The sequence below is a fragment of the Dipteris shenzhenensis genome, chromosome 16 (assembly GCF_047967505.1).
Source record: "Dipteris shenzhenensis isolate YYH24624 ecotype China chromosome 16, Dip_SZ_1.0, whole genome shotgun sequence".
NCBI classification, from domain to species: domain Eukaryota; kingdom Viridiplantae; phylum Streptophyta; class Polypodiopsida; order Gleicheniales; family Dipteridaceae; genus Dipteris; species Dipteris shenzhenensis.
In genome coordinates, this window is record NC_141611.1 from 12,416,756 (window position 1) to 12,438,010 (window position 21,255).

Sequence of the window (21,255 nt, forward strand, 5' to 3'; positions counted from 1 at the left end):
TCTTTACTCATTACTTTTGAGCGAAGACAAGGCTCCAAAGCCATAACAAATTTACTCATCTTTAAGTGCTCCATCCCTGAGAGACTTTGAGGGGCCGATGATTCAGATGCCACAACTCGCAAAGTAGACCTTTCATACTTTGTCCATAGAGTTTCATATTGGATTGCCAACACACAGACCATCTCACCCTCTCCTTGATATAATCGGTCCAACTGCAACATCAAAGCATTTGGCGACTCCACTGCCCCAAATCTCAGCTTCATTACTGCCATCACTTGGTCCCAGTCCTCCTTGGTAGAGTCCAGCAAGGCCTCATGCCTATACTAGGCATAACATGCAATCAAGTACACCCGAGACCGTTTAGTAAGGTGGGATGAATCCAATACCAAACGTACTCGGCATCTCCACAAAAAGATGTGACATGAAGTTGGGGGTAATGAAACTTCATGCACCTCTTAGCTTTCTGCTCTTCGCAATCTTAATAATAGAGACCCTTATCACTTGCAAAGAGAGATGAAGAGAATGTTTTCATGCAAAGAAAACCACAACATATCTTTCTCCTTGCTTCCCTCAGAGGATAATGAATATGGTAACATCCCAAGTGATGTTGTAGTCCAGCATCGGGAGAAGAAAAGGATCTGTAGAGGCCATTATCTCACCAAGTCGGTCGGCGCCAAAGAGAAGAGCGATGCATTATTAGAAGAAGATTTTTCGTCTCAACATAACATGAACTGATATATATCTAGGGCTTGAAGGGGATGATTTGGCAGGATGGGTAAATTCCAGGGAAACATGGCACCTCCTTCACAAAAGCCTCTAGAAATGGCTCAAAATCATTCTACAAACTGCTAGAAAACACAAAGGTCTATAACTTCCACCAAAAAACTAATATCAGAAATGAAAGTACATACAAGGATTTGCCTTGAAGGAGCTTCGTACCGATATAAGTTTCATTGGAAACAGATAACCGGTGGAAGAGATATGGATAGTTTACTGAAAGGGGGTAAAAACTGCCATAGAAATAAACAGTCATACACAAAACTTCTTGTCATGGACCCAATGCAAAAAACTAATTACATGGGAAAGACTCTTAAAGATATGTTCGCGCTGATATAAGTTTCATTGAAATCGGACCATTGAGGAGAAAGTTATAGGCCAAATACTAACAGGGGTTCTAATTACTATATTAACTGCCATCTGCCCATGCAGATTTCGCCTAAGCAAACTACTCCCTCAAGGCCCCACAATTATCAACGATCCAATACCCCTAGAATTTTCCTAAGAGAGAGGAAGAAGCTTGCATGGTGGATGGACCATGTGTGCACAGTGAGCGACCAAACAAGAACTACTTAAGAGACTTGAATAGAGAGAGAAAAGAACATAGCAATGGAGAAAAGGAATGGAGACTCAAGGAAAATGATAAGAAGTGACTTTCATTGCCATGAGAGTAAGACTCCACTAAAATACACTCAATCTACTAGAAAGACAAGCAAGGAGGAAAGGTTTCATACATACAAGAGGGAGCGGAAGCTCCAAGACTACTCATAGAGAGAGAATGAACTAGAGAGAGATGGACTCAAGAGTCTACATAAGAGAGTATCTACAAGAGGGAGAGAAGGCTCATGGAAGAGGCTTGAGGAGACTAGAGCTATAGCAACATGAGGCCTAATGGTGGAGAGATGATGAACAAGGGAGAGGAGGGCTCCTTTTATAGAGATTTTGTCACCCTCCTTCACCCATTTACAATTGCTACATGTAGATTCTTTTCCCCATCAATCACATAAGCCCGTATGTCACCATCCATGTCCTTTTTGGCTACTCTTGCCATGTGTCCCATCAAAAGATGCTTAAGAATCTTAAAATATTGATAAAGTCAAGAGTCTCCCCACATGGAGCCCATAGGGACCCTCTCTTTTCCATATGTCCACATCCTCCTTATTCCACATGGGAATTCTAGAAGGATTCCTCTTGACTCCACACTCCTCCACATGCCTTCCACACACTTGGCATGTGGCCTCTCTTATATTATTAGAATACATGGACATGAGCCCACCTCTTTATATGACTCATCTTCCTATTTTCTAAAAACCCCATAATATCCCATACACAAATAACTCTCACCCCATACCAAGGTATTTATAATTCATACCTATGGTATTTACAATGAACCATTCCACTCATCCTCTCAATCCCATACAATTTCTTTAAAAATAAAAATAAGTGAGAGTCGCTAGGCTATCACTTGATACTCAAACTCTTATCAAACATAGAAGAAAACAATACCAATGCCGAATAAAAAATATCAATTTTTGGCATCATAGTACCTTACTATAAAAGATTCCCGTGTAAAAGTCCTCAAGGGGGATCTTCCTCCATTTGCCTGCTTAAGTAATCTTGAAAAGGTGTAGTTCCCTTCACCAATAGACAGTCTGACCACCAGTCAGTGATAAGCATAATAAGGAGATGTACTAGCCTTCCCCATCTTCCTAGGAAAATCATATAGAGAATTGGCCCAAGCAAAGAAAACCTTAGTAGTGGCTCAAGGAATATCAATACCTATATAGATCAGAGGTAAAATATGTCCCATGGGTTAATTCCTATCCAAGACAATCCATAATGTGAATATGAAATGAAAAGCCCAAAGGCTCCATAATGTGAGTATAGAATGAAAAAACCAAGGAATCCATAGTGTTAAGCCATTAAATATCCATGGACATTTTTTGTATTCCAACCAAGGTCATGAATTCATATGGTAGGGGCCATAAGTAAAATGTCAACCTATATATAATGACCATAAGCAATCATGTAACAAGTGCATAAAGGCCATAAGCCATATCTCTTATCATTTTTAATTATGCCATAATTATAAAACTACCTTTCAAGGGGTGATACGAAATGTCTCCTCTTCATTCTTCAAAGTGTGCTGTAATATATAAGAAAACTGCCTATTCAAATTCACCAAAGCCTAAACACATCCTATTATGACCCATAAACAACTAGTAAAGGCTTAAACAACATAATGAGAGATAGAGCTCTTCATCAAAAGGAGTCTTGTAGTAGCTACTACTCATGTGGACTCCAAGCAACAATGTTGAGAAGGATTGTCTGAGCTTAAGACCCAGCAGATCGTTGTAATCTTAAGATCCCATGCATAATGGTTTTTATGTTATAGCAACACTACCATTGGGTGACTGTAAGTGATGATCCTTGCATGTAAGTCCATTGGCTATTACAGATGATCCCAAAACTACTTTCATGATGAGCCCACATGAAGAGGTATGTAGAGGAGTGCTCACATCATATCCTCTTATATCACTCTTTGAGTACCACCCTCTTATATCACTCTTTGAGCATCATTTGCGGGGTCTTATGATGCCAAAAACTAAATGCTCTATGTAACTTATAAGTACACAAACTGGGATGAACCAGTAGACAAGATAGCAGATTGGTCTAGAGCGGAATCTGTGCAAAGTCTGTGAAGCCAAAGGGAATTGACAGTGATATAATAAAATAAAACAATGCACAGGGTCCAGGCTCTCTTATGCAACTTCTTGGCCCCAAACATCTTTACTCTCTCAACTTGTATACTACAGAGAATCTTTGCCATGCCATGGTAAAGACTTCCTTATTGGGTAGACAGCGAGGCCAAGGCAATGTAGCACAACCAGGATCTCTATGTGTTATTGTCTTTGCTCATTTCTAGATGAGCTTACTGTAGATGATGCAAGTCAAGTTTACTATTTCCAAGCTCCCAGTGAATGTAGCCAGCAGGCCCTCTTAGTGAACGTAGCTAGCACGCCCTCTCACAATAATCTATAGGAAGTATTGCTTCAAGACTTTTTGCCGACCCACAAAGGAAGCAAGAGGGAGTATAGAATGTCACGTTGCCTCACGCAAACCACCCACACACTCTCAGATGAATCCACACATCTACAAAGTCTCGAGGCCAAGGTGGTGAGAGCTCTCTTAGCTCTGTGTATCCCGGTGTTAGATAGGGGTAGGAACATAGGTATTCAAGCATGAAGAGGCCCCTGCACTCAGCTTTGCTCCACTGTTCCAACCAACTCCAAGGGCAATGCTCTGAGCATGCTCTTGAGAACTTGTTATGAGTTCTAGAATAGAGAGCTCAAAGGGGACCTCGATTGTGTAACTATCTATAGGGAGAAGTCTATGTAAGCTTGGGCAGAATGGTGCTCGTCTTTTGAGAGACGTATTCAAGCTTGCATACCTGAGTTTCTAGCATGGACATCCCAATTTCCCTCCCCGCAAGAAGGGTAGAAGTCCTCCAAGTGTGAGCTCGAGTACAAGCTCTACCACAACTATGGATCCAATCTTGAGTTCCTCAAATCCTCGAATGGTCTCCTCATGAATCCGCTTGCATGGGTTTCAGATTTCTCATTCACCTCGAGCCATGTGCTGCCAGTCTTGGCATCTAGGCTGTAAGAGGAGCTCTTTTTCACATTAGGGTATTCACTCCCAAGACTACAAACTACGTCCTCCCAAGCATTATCCAAGGTCATTTTCGAGTTGTGTGGGAGTTCAGACCAAGGAGGGGGATGATGTACCTCCCCATGTGTTCCAACCCCTAGTGGAGCATTTATTGAACCATTAGTTCAGGTTCAGGCTCTATGGAGTACTTGACTATGCTCCATTTACTCCTGAGCATGATTATTTGGATGGACCTAGTGGTCCAAGGCCACCAATAATGTTCCTCCTATATGTCTCGATTGCACACAAAGGATCCCATCATACCACCATGGGATACCAATAAGTATCCTTGTAACCATGGCTCTCTAACTTTTTCTTTACATGCGCTCTCAACATGTACACTTTGGGATCACAGGGGTCCCCAAGGGGAGGTGTGTGTGTGTGTCCCCTCTTTTGCAATGTTGATGGATATTTCCACTATTTCCACCTCCGTATGAGAAGTGGAAGCTTGTATATGAGAGGTGAAAGCTTTTGTATTAGAGGGAAGGACATACTTGATAGGAGATAGACCATTTATTGAGAAAAATTCTGTTAGCAAATCGTGCCAATTTTTTGGAGATGTGACTCACAAAATAAAATTCCCTTAAAGGCAGTGGAAATACCTTCATCTTGTGATGAAAGCTCTCAAGATCTTATGGATTCCATCCTCTCATCTCCTTGCCACATGTCAACATATTGTGAATCTAATCCAATTTATTTCTTGAACATCACTCTAGGGGACTCCACCATTTCTGGTCCAAAACATTTTGGGCCAGATTACCTTTGTTTGCTTAAAAATGGGGGTGGTGACCCCATCTACAATCTTTTTTCTTGGGCCCAAAAATGGCGGTAGATGTCCCAAATGGTTATAGACCCCCCAACGTCAGAATTGGGGGTTCTACAACCATATTTGGGCCCAAAATTTTTTGGTTATAGACCACCAATGTCAACATTGTGGGGTCTACAACCTTTTCTTTTTTGGGATCAACAATGGCAGTGGAGGCCCCAAAATGGTTGTAGACCCCCAATGCCAAGGTTGGGGGTCTATGACTATTTTTTAAAGACTTGAAAATGGTGATGAAGGCAATAAAATGGTTATATAGCATTGCCATATCATTCTCGAGCATAACTGTAAGCGCTACCATCAACATCAAATAGCTTTCATTCTCATGTAACAATGCTATTTAATTGTTAAACATAATTTCCAACATAGTTCTAGCATTTGGAGTATCCCATTCAACATTTTCCATTCAACTATAGAGCTAATTTTAAGAAATGTACTACTATCATCCACAAAAATGGACTTCATTGCTAAAATGAGTTGGCTTGAGAAATTTTGCTCAAGAAATGGACATACTCATCAAGAAGCAAGTCCTACGCTGACTTGTTTGCATTTTTCACCATAGCCAGTGTTGTTATTAGGAAATCTTCTATTGTTTGCTCATCGAATCCCAAAAATTTGGGATTTTTGACACTTGTCAAAATCAAAACCAGATAGGGTCCCCCCTCAAAATCCAAATAGCACCTTGATAGCACAAAGGGAAAATACTATTCTCTATCAACAAGGAGTGGAGTCAAGGACCATATGTCATCTAGTGGTTAAGGGAGGTAGCAAGCTAAGGGTGTCCACTTCCAGACCACTTGCCGGTGAGTGTGACACCCCCTCGAGTGAAAATACAAAGGTTTTTCTTCGGTGTGAAATACCTCGATCAAGGTATCGTCTCCAATGAAATTTGCACACGAGGACAACCGAACCAAGCCAATACCTCAATCGTGATCATAGACTTACTTTTACCGAACCGAGCCTATACCTCGATCGAGGTATCATGGCAAGCCACCTATACCTCGATCGAGGTATCGTGGACAGATGACATTGCTCGTGTCACATACCACGATCAAGGTATAGGTCATCAGACATGGCAGATGACATACCTCGATCGAGGTAGCATGGCAAGTCCAATAACCTCAACTGTGGTGAGCTCGACCGATGACTTGGTCGTATGTCAAATACCACGATCTAGGTATATGGCATCCGACATGGCAGATGACATACCTTGATCGAGGTATCGTGGTAGCTGACATACCTTGATCGAGGTATGCTGGACTGATGTGTATGTGGCATGTCAAACACCACGATTGAGGTATTTGGCATCCAACATCACAGTTCAAATACCTCGATCGAGGTATCGTGGCATGTCTATACCTCGATCGAGGTATGATGGAGCGATGTGTATGTGGCATGTGAAATACCACGATCGAGGTATATGGCTTCGCAGGTATTATGATGGACCGATGGATGATGGCATGTCCAATACCTCGATCGAGGTACATGGCATCTCGATACCTCGATCGTGGTATTGAAACCCTAAATTTTCCAATATAAAGAGAGGGACCCCCCTCATTCTCGATACCTCGATCGAGCTCCTCCTCATCAAAATCGACCAAATTGCGGGAGCGACGGACCCCGGGGGATTCATAGGGAAAAACTTATGATATCATGTGAGTGTACAATAGGAGGGTTTTTTGAAATGAGGCATAAGCTTATACATTAGGGGTGGGGGCCCTTTTTATTTTTTCCCAATATTGAATTTAAGCTAGGGGGGCCATGCCATATTTACAAGGGGGCGACGTAGTAAAGGCTACCTTGGGTAACTAGTCTAAACAAGTTTGGTTTTATTTATGGTTTTAAATAGTCATAGGGAAAGTAATCTAAATAATCTAAATTTGCTTATTGTGTAATCTAAATGCTTGAGAAAGAACATAGGTTTAAGGAAAGGGGGGGACATAATATAATTTTGGTGGTATCTTATAAGCTTAAATAGGGGTATTTTATCATCCTACGTGGATCTTAAATAGGGGTTTTTCTTTAAGTTCATGCACGCAGGTGATGTCCCCCTTTAATGAAGAGTGAACCCCCCAGGCGACGGACAAGGACCGATAGACAACGACGGAGCAACGGAGATGGACGGAGTGGGAGATTCCAGGTAAGGTTTTTTTTATGTAGCTTTTTTTTTTGCAATAATTTACTTAAAATTTAGTTTATATGAGATGTAATTTAATTATAAAATATTTCAAAATTTAAAATGCGTTTTAAACTTTTTTTAATTAAATTTTTAATTACGTAAGTGTTTATTTAAAATGTCAAAATGTATATATTTTATTTTTTTAATTATCTTTTTAAAAAAAGGGATTGAAGTAGTTTTTATGTTAATTTTCAAATTAGTGCTTTTTTTATTTAAATAAAAAACGTTTAAATTTTATTTTTAAAAATCATCTTTAAGAAAAAAAGACAATAAGAGTTTAAGTTAGGTTTTATATTATTTAAGTTAGTGAAGTTTTTATTTAAATGTAAAAAACACATAAATTTTGTTTTTTAAATTCATGTATTAAAAAAAAAAGAGATTAAAGTAGTTTTTATGTTAGCTTTTTTTATTTAAATAAAAAAAGTTTAAATTTTATTTTTAAAAATCATCTTTAAGAAAAAAAGAAAATAAGAGTTTAAGGTAGCTTTTATATTATTTAAGTTAGTGAAGTATTTATTTAAATGTAAAAAACGCATAAATTTTGTTTTTAAATTCATCTATTAAAAAAAAAGAGATTAAAGTAGTTTTTATGTCGTTTAAATTTTATTTTAAAAAATCATCTTTAAGAAAAAAGGAAAAAAAGAGTTTAAGGTAGGTTTATATTATTTAAGTTAGTGAAGTTTTTATTTAAATGTAAAAAATGTATTTACCTTGTTTTTTAAAATCATCTATTAAAAAAAAAAAGAGATAAAGTAGTTTTTATGTTATTTTTTAAATTAGTCCTTTTTTAATTTAAATAAAAAAACGTTTAAATTTAATTTTTAAAAATCATCTTTAAGAAAAAATGAAAATAAGAGTTTAAGGTAGGTTTTATATTATTTAAGTTAGTGAAGTTTTTATTTAAATGTAAAAGACATATTTACCTTGTTTTTTAAAATCGTCTATTTAAAAAAAAAGAGATTAAAGTAGTTTTTATGTTAGCTTTTTTTTTTTAAACGTTTAAATTTTATTTTTAAAAATCATCTTTAAGAAAAAAAGAAAAAAAGAGTTTAAGGTGCAGTTTTTATTTAAATGTAAAAAACGTATATATTTTGTTTTTTAAAATCATCTATTTAAAAAAAAAGAGATAAAGTAGTTTTTATGTTATTTTTCAAATTAGTCTTTTTTTTATTTAAATAAAAAAACGTTTAAATTTTATTTTTAAAAATCATCTTTAAGAAAAAACAAAAATAAGAGTTTAAGGTAGCTTTTATATTATTCAAGTTAGTAAAGTTTTTATTTAAATGTCAAAAACTTATATATTTTGTTTTTTGAAATTGAATTTATTTAAAAAAAAAGAGACTAGGGTAGTTTTTATGTTATTTTCAAATTAGTGCTTTTTATATTTAAATAAAAAAACGTTTAAATTTTATTTTTAAAAATCATCTTTAAAAAAAAAAGAAAATAAGATTTTAAGGTAGCTTTTATATTATTTAAGTTAGTGAAGTTTTTATTTAAATGTAAAAAACATATATATTTTGTTTTTTAAAATCATCTTTAAAAAAAAAAGAGATTAACGTAGTTTTTATGTTAGCTTTTAAATTACTGAAGTTTTGAATTAAATATAAAAACGTTTAAATTTTATTTTTAGAAATCATGTATTAAAAAAAAGAGAATAAGAGTTTAAAGTAGCTTTTATATTATTTTTCAAGGAGTACGTGACTTAGTGTAATCAATCAAACAAATAGGATGATTTGAACAACACATTCACGTACACATCATTTTCAAATCATATGGTGCGAGAGGTTGATGCAAGGAGAGGGTAGATCATGTGGCTAGCAATCCCTTTAGGTGGCACGTGAAACTATAGAAATAGGGAACTAGGGAAGGTTGTAGATCTATGTATGGATATAGTTACGTAGACAATTACAAAGACTTATGTGATTTCATGAAACCTTATCATGAGCTTTTGCAAAAATTCAATCAAAATTGGCTAGCTAAAAGTTTTCATTACGCAGATAGATTATTAAGTCCCATTGAATAGAATATTAATTTTCATTACCCAAATAGAATATTAATTTCCATGTGTTTTTTTATGCATGCGCTAGCTGCCACGCAGGTTCTGGCACCACTGTTCATATGCAGATAGCGATTTTGAGAGCTGAGATGAGGGCACTGCAGGATGCTAGGGCACCCCCTCACTTGGTTGCGAGCCTAGATTCAGTCATTGATGCTCTAGGTCGATTAGACACAGTTGAGGACGTTTTGGATACCTTATCGGCACAGGCTGAGGCAGAGATCGATGCTCATGGCTTGGATTAGAGAGCCATTCGAGAGTTGCTTGAGCATGAGTCACCGCACATGCAGGCCTTAGAGGATATGTTTTGGGATGGTCACACTGAGGCGATGCGACCACGATCAGGGCAACCCTTTTATATTTTACATTGTAGGCACCCCGTCATAGCAGCACACAATTATTCGAGATATCTCGCTACAAATGGTGGTCAATTGCCTCACAACCATCAAATAGCTAGGTCATTTGCCATGCAGCTATACGCCGAGTTTGTGCTTGGTCATCGGGTAGACTACCTTAGTACCCGTCTAGGATCAAAAGCGAGACATGGTAGGATGGGGCATTAGGAGCGTTAGACTACAGGTGTTCGGCGTCGACGCGAGGCACCAGAGCTACACACTATCCCTACACCGGCATTGCGAGCTGTTGGAGGACAGATTAGGGGGATGTTCATTTAGTGGCCTCATCCTTGCACGACATGGTCTCTGCCCTATCGAGATCACTTTTGATTCCACCTCCCACATCTACACCACCTCCCACATCTACACTGCCTCAACATGAGTTGGAGACTCGAGACGCATGGATTGCAGAGTTGGAGGCATTGTTGGCCGAGTCTAGGGATGAGGTTAGTTATTCTGATTATTTTAGTTTATTTTTTTGTTGCGTGTTTTGAACTGAAGTTTTTTGGTTAATTCTCACCATGTACGCGATATGTTTGCATTGTAGGCCCATCTATTGCGTCAGGATATGGAGTCTCATGTACGATTGTTGGAGGCAGATTTGGAGGAGCAGAGGATTCGGACATGCATAGCCTACCATCGAGCGGAGCACTATATTTTGCAGTTGAGACATATTAGTCGTGATCCATCTCGCCATAGTTTCGACCCCAGTGTGGCCCTGTACCCCGCTCCTCTTGTAGATGTGCCGACTAGGATACCCATAGATGCACCAATCATAGCCAGGCTTCCTACCGTCGCTTGTGTCATTTGCCACGAGGATTTTGACACCGTAGGGTGGTTTGGACTAGGGTGTGGCCACATCGCACATCTCCATTGCATGAATCGCCACATGGTGGCACGATCAGTGTGCCCTGTATGCTTTGCTGACATTGATGTGGCCACATACAAAGGACTAGGCATGGATGATCTATATCCTGGTCATCGTCAGGCCATTACTCCATTTGCCTGCATGGTCTTGACAGAGCACTACAGGAAGGAGGCACAAAGAGCATTGCTATAGCAGGCTCGGGGGGGTCATTCATCATATGTAACCCTATCACGTGAGTTCAACAGAAGGATATTTTTTATTTCTAAAATTTACTGAATTAAATATACATAAGGGACTATTTAAAATAGTTTTGGGAAAAATTTACAAATTTGTATAGAAAAGGGGTATGTTTTATTAACAAAATCTTTTACAGATAAGGGATTTTAAATATAGGCCTTGAACGCACGTGATATAGAGGGTTTATACATAGTGACCCCCCCGAGATAGCAAGAGGGTGCTGATACGTCAGTGGTTGTAGCATGTGTTCCGTGACACTTCTCATATGGTGATTTCATGCCAGGTGATGAGGCACGAGCAGAGGAGGCATGCCGTATTGAGCAAGAGGCAGAGCTTCAGATATCATTGCAGCAATGGGTGGAGCAGCAGCTTGGGCGGGGCCGAGACCAGTGTCTTCTACATGTAGAGACAATTACTCGTGCTATATTTGAGGCACGAGTATTCGCTGATGCACCACTTTGGGAGCTGAGGTGCGCATACATAGAGGAGGCGAGGGAGGCAAAGATGGCAGCGGTGGCTTGTGCAGCATGCCCTCCTCTTCATCAGGATGAGGCTGGCCCATCTCATGCAAGAGATGAGGCTGGCCCATCTGATCCGGCTTTGCCTGAGGGCACACAGCAGACGGTTGGATAGCGGGTCATACAAGAGCCACGTGAGAGGATGACTAGAGGATCATATGTGGAGTTATCAGATTCTGATTCAGGATGATTGTTTAGGCTTCACACATATTGTTTAGGGATGCACTTCTGCACGATGATGATGATGATGTACACATTCATTTTGGTACTTTCATGATATTGTTCTTACTTTTATGATGTATGAGCATTTTGGTACTTTCATGATGTTCTTCTTACTTTGTTTATCTCAGTTTATAGTTTGTTCAAATCTAACATAAACATTTAAAATTAGGAGTACGATTTTGAATTTTAGATATCTCAATTCACACATCTAATATATAAGGTATTTTAAAAATAATGCCATGTGAAGTAATTGTAAACATTAAGCATTGAAAAGTTGTTCTAGTATAAGGTCTCTCTCTCTCTCTCTCTCTCTCTCTCTCTCTCTCTCTCTCTCTCTCTCTCGTGCTATGAACTTTATCATTTTGAATATCATTGAATTTCGTATATATCAATGCTTGTAATTATTACACTAAACCTAAGAGCCGTGCGAAGTTTCATCCCCACGTGCATATTTAAAACTAGGAGTATGATTTTAAACTTCAGATATCTCAATTCACACATCTAATACATAAGGTATTTTAAAAATAATGCCGTGTGACGTAATTGTAAACATTAAGCATTGAAAAGGTGTTCAAGTATAAGGTCTCTCTCTCTCTCTCTCTCTCTCTCTCTCTTGCTATGAACTTTATCATACGTCCATGTGCATATGATAAGTCCACGTGCATATTTGGTTAGTACGTGCACCATTTTTCATGCGGTCACTAGTGGGAATGTAAAAATGTACGCATTATACCTTCCATGTGGCACATACCAAATAAGTTGGAGACCAAATCTTGCATGGATGTACGTCTAGGGTAGCCTAAGAGCTGTGCAAAGTTTCATCCCCAATAGATAAGTCCACCTGCGTATTTGGTTAGAACGTATGTGCCATTTTTCATGCGTAGTCACTAGTAGGAATGTAAAAATGTACGCATTATACCTTCCGCATGGCACATACCAAATCAGTTGGAGACCAAATCTTGCATGGATCTAGGTCTAGGGTAGCCTAAGAGCCGTGCAAAGTTTCATCCCCAATAGATAAGTCCACGTGCATATTTGGTTAGTACGTGCGCCATTTTTCATGCATAGTCACTAGTAGGGATTGTAAAAATGTATGCATTAATACCTTCCACGTGGCACATACCAAATCAGTTGGAGACCAAATCTTGTGTGGATGTAGGTCTAGGGAGCCTAAGAGCCGTGCAGAGTTTCATCCCCAACAGATAAGTCCACATGCACATTTGGTTAGTACGTGCGCCATTTTTCATATGTAGTCACTAGTAGGGAGTGCTTGCAAAAATGTACGCATTATACCTTCCACATGGCACGTACCAAATCAGTTGGAGACCAAATCTTGCATGGATGTACGTCTAGGGTAGCCTGAGAGCCGTGTGAAATTTCATCCCCAACAGATAAGTCCACGTGTGTATTTGGTTAGTACGTGTGCGCCGTTTTTCATGCGTAGTCACTAGTAGGAATGTAAAATGTACGCATTATACATTCCACGTGGCACATACCAAATCAGTTGGAGAGCAAATCTTGCGTGGATGTACATCTATGGTAGCCTAAGAGCCCTGCAAAGTTTCATCCCCAACAGATAAGTCCACGTGCCTATTTGGTTAGTACATGCACCATTTTTCATGCGTAGTCACTAGTAGGAATATAAAAATGTACGCATTATACCTTCCACGTGGCACATACTAAATCAGTTTGAGACCAAATCTTGTGTGGATGTACATCTAGGGTAGCCTGAGAGCCGTGCAAAGTTTCATCCCCAACAGATAAGTCCACGTGCATATTTGGTTAGTACGTGCGCCATTTTTCATGCATAGTGACTAGTAGGGATTTTAAAAATGTATGCATTATATCTTCCACATGGCACATACCAAATCAATTGGAGACCAAATCTTGCGTGGATGTAGTCTAGGATAGCCTAAGAGCCATGCGAAGTTTCATCCCCAACAGATAAGTCCACATGCATATTTGGTTAGTACGTGCACGAATTTTCATACGTAGTCACTAGCTTGCAAAAATGTACGCATTATACCTTCCACGTGGCATATACCAAATTAGTTGGAGACCAAATCTTGCATGGATGTACATCTAGGGAAGCCTAAGAGCCGTGCAGAGTTTCATCTCCAACAGATAAGTCCACGTGTGTATTTGGTTAGTACGTGCACCATTTTTCATGCGGTCACTAGTAGGAATGTAAAAATGTATGCATTATACCTTCCACATGACACATACCAAATCATTTGGAGACCAAATCTTGCATGGATATAGGTCTAGGGTAGCCTAAGAGCCGTGCAAAGTTTCATCCCCGATAGATAAGCCCACATGCATATTTGGTTAGTACGTGCGCCATTTTTCATACGTAGTCACTAGTAGGGATTGTAAAGATGTACGCATTATACATTCCACGTGGCACATACCAAATCAGTTGGAGACCAAATCTTGCATGGCTATAGGTCTAGGCTAGCCTAAGAGCCGTGCGAAGTATCATCCCCAACAAATAAGTCCACGTGCATATTTGGTTAGTACGTGCGCCATTTTTCATACGTAGTCACTAGTAGGGATTGTAAAAATGTATGCATTATACCTTCTATGTGGCACATACCAAATCAGTTGGAGACCAAATCTTGCATGGATGTAGGTCTAGGGTAGGCTAAGAGTCGTGTGAAGTTTCATCCCCAATAGAAAAGTCCACATCCATATTTAGTTAGTACGTGCGCCATTTTTCATACGTAGTCACTAGTAGGGATTGTAAAAATATATGCATTATACCTTCCACGTGGCACATACCAAATCAGTTGGAGACCAAATCTTGCGTGGATGTAGGTCTAGGGTAGCCTAAGAGCCGTGCGAAGTTTCATCCCCAACAGCTAAGTCCACATGCATATTTGGTTTACACGTGCGTGAATTTTCATACGTAGTCACTAGTAGGGAGTGCTTGCAAAAATGCACGCATTATACCTTCCACGTGGCACATACCAAATCAGTTGGAGACCAAATCTTGCATGGATGTACATCTAGGGTAGCCTAAGAGTCAGGCAAAGTTTTATCCCCAACAGATAAGTCCATGTGTGTATTTGGTTAGTACGTATGCATTTTTCATGCGTAGTTACTAGTAGGGATTATAAAAATGTACGCATTATACCTTCCATGTGGCACATACCAAATCAGTTGGAGACCAAATCTTGCACGGATGTAGGTCTAGGGTAGCTTAACAGCCGTGCGAAGTTTCATCCCCAACAGATAAGCCCACGTGCATATTTGATTAGTACGTGCACCATTTTTTATACGTAGTCACTAGTAGGGATTGTAAAAATGTATGCATTATACCTTCCACCTGGCACATACCACATTAGTTGGAGACCAAATCTTGTGTGGATGTACGTCTAGGGTAGCCTAAGAGCTATGCAGAGTTTCATCCCCAACAGATAAGTCCACATGCATATTTGGTTAGTACGTGCGCCATTTTTCATAGTACGTAGTCACTAGTAGGGAGTGCTTGCAAAAATGTACGCATTATACCTTCCACGTGGCACACACCAAATCAGTTGGAGACCAAATCTTGCATGGATGTAGGTCTAGAGTAGCCTAAGAGCCGTGCGAAGTTTCATCCCCAACAGATAAGTCCACATGTGTATTTGGTTAGTACGTGCGCGAATTTTCTTAGTCACATTTTTAAAATATCCTAAAGCACAAAATACAATTACAACATTACTACTAATAAACAATTTTTTGTTTTACAAAAACAACAAATCCCATTGAGAAGACAACGGACATCATGTACAAACTAGAATCTAATACAATGATGTGTATGAATGGGTATAAAACCATCATAGTGAAATACAAAATATGAGTCCATGAAAATTACAATGGTATGGTCACACAGTGAGCCTATACATATCGAATACAAAAATATGTAATCAACTAGTGATACCCAAAAAAAATTTATCTGATCAACTGATGATTTCAAAACTATGATATGTAATGTGCTACTCCTCAGGATCAGCTCTCATGCCAATAGTTGCAAGTATGCTCTCGTGATCCTCCACTGCAAGGCGCCATCGTGGAGTGGACGTCTGCTTGTGAGTGCGAACATGACTCAAAATAATCTTGATCGCAACAACAAGATGAGAATACAAGTATGCCTCTTGATCCACCATGTACTCTTGGAACTCAATTTAGTGACCACACCTCTGTATCTATTGAAAATAGTGGCCACCTATGATCATGCTATGAGCATTGAAGTGCATTCCATGCCCATCCACTGTATCCTCATTCAGCACACTCTTCACCATAGAGCATCGCAACAAGTAATAATCCACACCCTCCTCATTGCCCTCTGAAGCAATGACCGCGAAGATATCACCAATACACAATATATCTGTAAGTTGGTCATAATCTCTAGAGGAATTGAATCCCGCGTCCTGATCATCATGTACCTCCTCCCAAGGCTGGAAGGGAGAAAGCACTCGCCGTGCCCATGGATTGGCCCATGGTATCATGGAGCACCCTCCCCAATCATCATCAATGCATGTAGAGCAAAAACATGCAAACCATTGACAAAAGATCGTGGGGTGAGACTCACCTATGCTCCTGATGGAATGGAAATCAAGACTGCCAGACACTGAACGACAATCAAAAGGCATAGACCGATCAAGAATCCCAATGTCCACACACCAAAAATACCGGCTCACCACCCTATCATCACGCAACTGAAAGGAGGACATAGCACTAGTGGATAAGTGCTGGCTGCACCACCGCACCACATCATGTGCATCCTTGAAGCGATCGGCACTGTGATGCAACTGGTATCGATGCAAAGCACGCTTCACGCAAGCACCTACACCATTGTGCTCTCCCTTACCATGCCCTGTCTCAAAGTACCATGTGATCGGAATGCTTGTCTCATGGTGCCATCTACAGAACCAATAAAACTGTCTAGCAGATTTGAACTGACCACCACAGCCATCTGACCAGATCTAGCGCCGCTTCCATGTGACACCATGATCCCTCAAGAAACTATCATGCAAAGTGAAGCAATGTTGCACAAAATGGGCATCATGCGATCGATCATCACTAATGTAGAAGTGATACTCTCGCACAGTGACGCGTGAGTCCATGGTGCTATCAATGTCATCCACATGAGCCTATGCATGACGATAGCTAATGTGCACAAATATAGCAACCTGCAATATGGCATTGAAAAAAAATATGACTATTGAAATAATTCAATATAATGAGGCCATAAAAAAACCAATAACTCAATCACACATCACATGTTCCGAGAAATAATACTTTGATTGGATCTCATGCTGTAGTGCAAAGGTATAATTCTCCACAAAGTCCACCATTGAGACAACCACCCCTATAGGAAATGTCCTCAAACATGCACGAAACTGATGATCCTCCCACTTTGCAGTGTGTGAGTGGTGTATGTAGCAGTACAGCTTCCCTTGAAAACTATCAATGAATACAACACGTGGTGTCCCCTTCCCCACAAGCTGCAACCTCCTCGACTGTGCACCACCATCTAAAGTCAGGGTACTATACTCGTACTGCTGCCAACGAACCATCTGCACGTCACAAGTATCTAGTGCAACTCGTGGCACTCTAGCAAAGTCACCACACAAAGCACACCTGCCTTCCACACAATCAAGGGAGTGGAATAAAGCATCGCCATCTCATGTACACAATATGGAATGAATGAAGTCACGAGGGCTAGTAGGAACCACTCCCCTATGACCATCAAGGGAACGGAATATGTCATACATCAATCCAAAATCCACGTGGTAGCGACAACAAGATGTGTCACGCTCCTGAGAGCATCTACAAAACCATGGCCTGCATTGCTCAAATGACCTCTGCCCAATCCTAAACTCTGGGTGTGCCTCTACAAACTAAGTGTACAACTCAATCTGGGTACACTCCAAAAAACATGCACCATGCTCAATGTACACACCGCACGACACCCTCTTCCGCAATGCCTTCTTGAACACCGGGGATGCTCTGCAATGCTCCTCCCAAAATTGTTGTATGAGGGACCTAGTGGAATCATCCAACAATCGATCACTGCGAGGTGCACGACCACTCGAAGCCCAAAGAGCATCAGTCTTACTATCCTCTAGACTTTGCCTCCTAATCATGCCTGCTCGCAATGTGCGCGGTGCAATCTGAAGAAGACGTGAAGCGGTACGCACATGGCCTATCATATGAGGTCTACTAATGGCAGCCACAATAGCACGACATGCTGCCAAGGCATCACTGGAGTCCCTATGCTTAATAGAAGCATAGAAACGTCGAACACTGCTAAGGATCTCGCTACATACAACCCTATCTCTATGTGCACCAAGACCAGCAAGCCTCCTACACTCTACCAAGTCAGGGTGATCAATCAGGGATGTGAGAAGAACAGACTGCGAAACTGGCATGAGGTCACTAAAAAAAGACTGCACGATCTTGCTAGTATGACGACGAATAGTGGACTTCGGCAAGTCACGTCCTGAAGCAACACTGCTATTGCAAGGTGGAGCAAGGGGATCAATGGGAGATGGTAGGGTGGAGGGGAGAAGGGAGGCGCCAAGGGGAAGGGGGGGAGGGGGAGGGGGAGGGGGAGGGGGACGGGGGACGGTGGAGGGGGAAGAGATAGAGGTGGAGGGCAAAATGTAGGTGGCTAGGGGAAGGGCGGAGGTTGGAGGTAGGGGAGTGGATGAGGATGTGGAGGGGGGGACAATGGAGGTGGGGGTGGGGGTGGAGGTGGACGTGGCATGTAGAGGTGGAGGTGGATCGGTGGTGGCAGCGCGAGCTCTAGCTCTAGAGGCTCTCTTGCGCTCATGAGCCTTCCGCTTGTAAAGGTATGATGCTTTCATTGTTTGTACCCTTATTGTTTGTTATACCCTTATTCTCTTCATCCAAATCTTCTTTCCCACCCACCCCAAAATCGCTATTGTTCTCTACATCATCCTCTTAAAAGTATCATTTCCATTGTTGAATTGATCCTAATGCAAAAGGCCCGAGAGACTATCATCATCATTAATGCAATAGCACATACATATTCTTGAGTCATCTCTAGTTTGAATTGTTCTCTCTTCTCAGAACTAAGTTTTTTTATTGGCCAATTGACCAAACTTAGATGTCGCAAGTTTAAAACACTATCCAAGGACGTATCCAAGGGCTTTTTAATCATGATGCCTAAGTGTGTTTCTCATGGATCCTAAACTTGATAGCTCATAAGGATGAACCAACAAAGTCATTGCATTATTAGGGGAGATTTGCGGTCTCAAAAAAGCCTCCAATTAGTGCTTCCTCATTTCAAGGGATTAGAGAGGGATTTGAGATGTACCAAAGGGAGTGCTAGAAGGTGTGAGGCAATGCCAAGTTGAGGTGGAGGGTGGGCAAGCATGCAAGGAGATCCTATGATGGGATATCTCAAGGTGTATGCCTCAGGCACACCTTGGTTTCTATGTGTGAGTGCTAGAGGCACAGTTAGGTGCCCATAAGCACAATTAGGTGGTGGAAAGCCACATAGGATGATTGAGAGAATCTAGGAGCAGATTGAGGAGATGATTGTGGAGCTCTGAAGTCATCAGTGATGTCAGTGAGCATGTATGAGGTGCCTACAAAAGGACCTCACTCTTCTTCATTCCATAATGCAAGTATTCTGAGTTTGTGTCCACTCTACTCTTTCTTTTCAGTTTACAAACATGGTATCAGAGCCATTTGATCCCCCTTGATCCATTTCTGCCACATCATCATCTTCTTCTTCATCTTCTTCTTCTCCCTTTTCCTCCTTCTTCCCAAAATCTTTTAGAGCTTGGTTCTCTGCCTACAAACTACCATTGCCCGAACCCTCTGAGCTGCAAACTCCTCTAGTATGGGCAAACTTCCAACTGCAAGCTTTCTGGGAAATTGCAACTGTACGTGAAATGCCAACACTTACACTGATCGATAAAAATCTGCGCAATTCTGCCTATGTACCTGTCTATCTGCAAATTCCTTTCAGCCCATGTTGGATGATATTGAGGGCAAGTTGCTATTGAAATTTGAGCAGCAATGGCTGCATATTCAAGGAGAAATCAGTGAAAAACCAGTCGACTTTGAAGGGGCAAGCTATGGCGCCCTGACGTGTTTTTGCACCTTTTCTTCTCAGAGGACCTTCTGTGGTATATCAGCTCTTTTTGGCCTTAGAAACCCCCTTTTCCTTTGCTCTGAAGAGTAAGATACAAGCCCTCCAATTTTAGTCTTTTGGTTTTGACAATTTGGACAAGTTTTTGAAGATGATGCTACATAAGATGCTATTCTAGCATTTCTGGTTTTTTGAAACTTTCAATAACATCAATACAAGTGTGGCTTCAATTTTGCTATGAATTTCTATACCTGGTTTTGATTGGAAAGTTTACATTTTTAGCCACCTCTATGAAGCATGTAAGAAAAAGCATCATTGATTGAATATTGGTCACTAGTTTTTTTGCTACATCAAGTGCTTATATTTGGAAGCCTTTCAGTTGTTTTTTGCCTTGTAAGAGAGAAAGACACTACCCAATATCTGGTTACACCCTCTCATGGCTACCATATTGAGTATATATAAGTTCAATGGAAAGGGCTTCCACACATGGCAGATGAAGGTGAAATTTGCATTGATGAGGGAAAACCTCTGGGGACTTGTCAACCGACTAAAACCACTTCTTCTACAGCTCCAATGCTGGAGAAACCTCAACTCCGACACACCCGGCAAGGGATCCCACTAGAGAGGAGAAAGCATATGGTATCATTGCTCTTGCTTTAGAAGATGATTATATTCATCATATCTCTGACTTAGAGTCTCTAAATTATCACTTAAAATCTCTTTCTTTGAATTGAAGATGGTTAGTGGCACTACTTTGGCAGCTCATGTCAACTACATGCGGAGTCTTATGACCCAACTAGCTTCTATCAACTCTCCTATTACTCCAGATGATGCTATGGCAGTGTTACTTAAGAGTATGCCTGAAGATTATGATCATATAGTTACCACTTTGAAAAATCTTCCTAATCCTAATCTTGAAGGTATTATCTCTGCTCTCCAAGAAGAGGAAAGGCATATGAAGCTCAGGAAAGGCAATGACACTGTTTATGCTATAAAAATCCAGAAGGGCAAGTTTACCCCTTGCAATCACTGTGGAAAGACAAATCACCTTTCAAAGGACTGCTTCAAAATCAATCCATGCAAACACTGTGGCAAAAACAACCATCATGAGAAGTTGGCCAAAGCAAAGACAGAAAATGCAAATCTACTTTCAGTTGATGAGCCTCCACAAGATGAGGCATCCCTTGAAGATTATACATTTTAAATCATCTCTATGTATGCTCCAGATCTCTTTTTTTATGTCAAGGTACTTAGCCTGGATAGTCCTCCAAAATGAATGAAATAAACTCTTGTGTTTTGTGTGTTTTGTAAACACCTATGGTCACCTTATGATGTAGGCCATGTGTATGTTTTGCT

At 40.4% G+C, this 21,255-nt stretch overlaps 1 pseudogene; it reads right to left on the reverse strand.

Annotated features, from left to right (window-relative positions):
* LOC147892561 (uncharacterized) overlaps window positions 1–17,350 on the reverse strand; it is a 40,094-nt pseudogene extending 22,744 nt beyond the window's left edge.
* Between the last annotated feature and the right edge of the window lie 3,905 nt (window positions 17,351–21,255).